This window comes from Chrysochloris asiatica, unplaced genomic scaffold (assembly GCF_000296735.1).
Source record: "Chrysochloris asiatica unplaced genomic scaffold, ChrAsi1.0 scaffold00123, whole genome shotgun sequence".
NCBI classification, from domain to species: Eukaryota; Metazoa; Chordata; class Mammalia; order Afrosoricida; family Chrysochloridae; genus Chrysochloris; species Chrysochloris asiatica.
In genome coordinates, this window is record NW_006408641.1 from 2835582 (window position 1) to 2840455 (window position 4874).

The window sequence follows — 4874 nt, forward strand, 5'->3', positions numbered from 1 at the left end:
CTGAATTTGTAAGTAAGAGCTGTTTGTATATTTTTTTCTGATTCAGCTACCTGAATCAGGAGGTAGCTAAGGAATTATCTGATTGGGTACCTAGAGTAGTATAAGAGGACTGTCAGAGGTCAAAAAGAAGCCTGTATAAAATTTAATTAAGCTAAGGAGAATCTAAAGGTCTTCTTGTCCACAAAATACCATGGGCATTTGTATCTTTAATTAAAGCACTTCATTTTCATGTTAATTTTAGAAAAAAAAACAATAAACAGACATGATTACAATGAAAACTAACGCTAACATCTAGAGAATCAGAGGAGAAAAGTCCATGAGAAATATATGCATACTTCCCTTTCCAGCATTCTCTAAGATCACTGATCCCTTGGAGGGAGTTCATGAACTGTCATACTTGATGAGGTTCTCATCTGTCAGCTTTAGAATTTTCTAGTCAGCCATATTCATCACCCCGTTGGGAGCAAGAACAAAGAAGATCTACTGGGGATGCTTTCAAGCATTCAGCATTTTGAAGAGTCCATCTTTTGTGATAGCAGGTAAAACATAACCACATTTCTTGGCGAGCTTGAGTCTTGCTTCAGGACATTTGCCAGGATCTGCCAGGTAATTATGGTGTCTTGCATCGGTATAATATGGTACCAGTGCTTCAGGTAGAAGCATTCATTTTGGAATGGGTTTTCCACATAGAAAGAATGGGACAGGTTTTCACAAAATATCCAGACTTGTGGGATCATTATAGACTATCATCATAGCACCACTATATTTACAATCGCAGCAATGGTAATTTCTGAAGCCAACAGCACTTCAATATGAACTTTAGCCATGAAGGCGTCAGCACTCGCTTCTACCAGCTGGACACCATAATTCCTTTTAAGTGGTTGGACTGTCATGCCTCTACATTGATTAGGTCAATACTCTGAATAGAATTAACTCGACCTAAGTCAAAAAGACAAAGTAGTCTACTAAGACTTGAAGGCTGATACTACTGTCTGAAGCTGTGTCCTTCATTAAACCTATATTTTGGGATTCAGATGTAAAGTGGAATCTGACCTACCCTTTTGTCTGATACAAGATATCTGATAATCATATCCTAGACAAGATATCTGATAATCATACCGTAGAATGAAATGCATGATCATTTAGATTTCTTGAAAGTCCAGAGATAGACCTGAACTGGAGAAATGTCCCAAATCACAAAGTAAAGATATCTGCTCTGAGGAACAACAAAAAATAGCCAGTAACATAGGATGAAGACCATCACTCATTGGTAAGTTTATCATACTGTGGTGGCTTGCGTGTTGTGATTCTAGAACCTATGCCACGGGTATGTTAAATACCAGTCGGGTCACCCATGAGGGACAGGTTTCAGCTGAGCTTCCAGATGAAGACAGATTAGGAGGAAGGAGAGATAGACTACTTCTAAATAGTCACGGAAAACCTTTTGAATAACAGTGCAACACCGTCAGCATCAGAACACTGAAACATGATGAAGAGCATCAATATATTGTCAGATATAGTGCTGGAAGAGGAGCACCTCAGGTTGGAAGACACTCAGATAAGACTGGAGAAGAGCTGCCTCCTCAAAGTAGAGTTGACCATGATGACACAAAAGCAGTAAAGCCTTTGGGACCTTTGTTTGCTGATGGGGCACATCTCAAAATGAAGAGAAACAGCTGTAAACATCAATTAATAATCAGAATATGGAATGTATGAAGCATAAATCAAGGAAAATTAGAAGTTGTCAAAAAGAAAATGTAACACAAAACATTAGTGAAATGAAATGGACTGCATTGGCCATTTTGAATCTGACAATCACATAGTTCACTATGCGGGGAATGACAAATTGAAGAGGAATGGTAACACCTTCATAATCAAAAAGAACATATCTAGATCTGTCTTGAAGTGCAATGCTCTCTGTGATAGGATAATATGCATACACCTAAAGGAAGACCAGTTAATACCACTGTTATTCAAATTTATGCACCAATCATTAAAGCCAATGATGATGAAATTACAGATTTCTACAAAATTCTTTAGTCTGAAATTGATCAAAAATGCAATCAAGATGTATTGACAATTACTGGCAAGTGGAATGCAAAGGTTGGCAGCAGAGTGGAAGGATCAGTAATAGGAAAATATGACATTGGTGATAGAAGTGATGGAGACATCCTGATAGAATTTTGCAAGACCAATGACTTCTTCATTGCAATGATTTTTTAAACAACATAAAAGATGACTATAAGCAAGGGCCTCACCAGATGGAATACACAGAAATCAAATTGACTACATCTGTGGGAACAGACAGTGGAAAAGCTCCCTATCAGTCAAAACAAGGCCTGGAGCAGATTGTGGAATAGACCATCAATTGTTCCTATGTAAGTTTAGACTGAAACTGAATAAAATTAAAACACATGAGAGCCAAAATATGACCTTGACCTATTCCATCTGCACTTAGAGATGATCTCAAGAACACAGCTGATGCATTAGACACCAAAGACTAAATACCAGAAGAGTTGTGGGAATGACATGAAGAACATCACACAGGAAGAAAGCAAAAGTTCATTAAGAAGACAAGAAAGAAGGAAAATACTAAAATGGGTGTCAAAATAGACTCAAACTTGCTCTCATTTGTAGAGATGCTAAAGCAAATGAAAGAAATGAGGAGGTACAAGAGCTGAACAAAAAATTTCAAAGGTCAACTTGAGAAGATAGTCAAACATTATCACGAAATGTGCAAAGACCTGAAGTTAGAAAACCAAAAGGGAAGAAAATGGTCAGCATTTCTCAAACTGAGAAAACTGAAAAAAAATTCAAGTCTCAACTTGTAAAACTGAAGGATTCTTGGGCATAATATTGAATGATGCAGAAAGCATCAAAGAAGAATGAAAGAATACACAGTCATTGTACCAGAAAGAGATGGTTGATTCAGAATCATTGACACTTAATCATATGCTACCATTTGTAGTGGTAGTATATGATCAAGTGCCAAGGTCACTGAAGGAAGAATCCAAGGTGCATTACCAGCATTGGCAAAGAACAAAGCAGCAGGAATAGATGAAATAACAATTGAAATCTTTCAACAAAGTGAGGCAGAACTGGGGCTGCTCACTCATCAATGCCAAGAAATTTGGAAGACAACTGCCTGGCCAATTGATGGGAAGAGACCCATATTTGTACCCATTCCAAAAATAGGTGACCAAATAGAATGTGGAAATCATTGGAAAATATCATTAATATCCCATGCAAGCAAAATTTTTAAAATTCAAAAACAGCTGCAATCATACATTGACAGAGAACTTCCAGCAGTTCAAGCCAGATTCTGAAGAAGACATGGAACAAGAGAAATCATTGCTAATGTCAGCTGGATCTTGGCTGAAAGCAGGGGATATAATTTTGCTTGGCTCCACCATCAACACTCATGGAAGCAGTGGTAAAGAAATTAAATTTCTTACATTAGGTAAATCTGCACAAGACCTCTTTTTTTTTTTTTTTTTTTTTTTAATAAGTTTTTATTGTGAGGTTTACATGGGAGAACACCAGCTTTACACTCATCCTATCATATTTAATTTCATTGCAATGACTACAATCCCTCCATGCATCATCATATAATCCCAAAGGGTATACCATACAGGCCCGCCTTCCCACCCCACCCCACCCCAGCCGCCAGCACACAGCCCTTCTCTCTCCCTGAGTCCAGTGTCCCCAGCTACTCCATCTGTCCATGTCATATTATCTGTCTCCATCCCTGGCATCACTGCCTCTCTGGGTAGGGTCCCACTCTCTGTTTTTCTCACTTGATGGTCCCAGGGACCTCCGCTCCTGGGCAACAAAATCAATCGCTCTCCTCCTTTTGTCAAAAAACATCTACCTCTATATTTCCTAGCCTCACAGTCAGACCTGATGGCAATTATTCACTGTTGTACCACAAGAGTATTATCCCCAGTTCCTTTCGCCAGCCCAGTCCCAATGGATTGGAAATCATTCAGTGGTGATTCTACCTTCCCCCCATCCATCTGGAACTACGCTCCCTCTTGAAAGCTTGTAAGTCAGTCACTTCTTGCCTTTATAGCTCCCCCCCCCCCATTTTGGGTAGCCAATGTCCATGTTACCTGTGCCTGTCAACCCTGTGAACCAAGGGGGTGGAGTGATCCTTGCTGTAAAGATCTTTTCCGTTTTTTGAGCTACTACATCCATAAGTATAGGTAAAGTTCAACAAATTGTAGCAGGTTACTCTTTTTTTTTTTTTTTTCCCTCATCTTTTTTCTTCTGGTCAAATTTTGATCATTTAGCCATTGAAGCCAGGTCAAGTGGCTACTATCTTCAAGTATGAGTGTTCTTGTGCCTCTCCACTCATTTCACATCAGCTGGATGCTTCGCTCTTCACTCTAGTCCTCTGTGGCTGTGTTACTGCCTCTGGGCCCAGGAGTCCCCGGGTCAAGCCTTACTGCTCGCCCTCCAAGTCTCCATCCAGGTTTATGAGGGGTCTATTGAATATGATCAGGCTTAGCTCACAATTTCATTGCTGTTTTTCCCCCTCTTCCCTTATTGGTGACCAATGTGGTCACCAGCCAGACCACATGTCTGCTTATGTATTCCCATTGAGTCTCAGTCTTGGAAGGGGGTTTGCTCTGAGGGGTCCTGACCACTTGACTTGATGGCTCCTGGGCAAACAGCTTACTTGTTCTTGTAGTAATCAATCAGACTGCCATTATTGTTTCAGATTTTTCCTGCCGGTCTTTCTTTCACAGAGTATCCTCTGTTCTTCTAGCCACCCCAGGCTGGTCTACTTGTCCTATCCAATGGAAACTTCCTACTTCAGTCAGTTCTGGATGGGGTTCTAGATTCCACCTATGGTCTTGTGCAATGTAAAG

The 4874-nt window shown here is 39.9% G+C and overlaps 1 pseudogene; it reads right to left on the minus strand.

Annotated features, from left to right (window-relative positions):
• Positions 1–381: 381 nt before the first annotated feature.
• On the minus strand, positions 382–1090 carry LOC102823739 (annotated as a pseudogene).
• Between the last annotated feature and the right edge of the window lie 3784 nt (positions 1091–4874).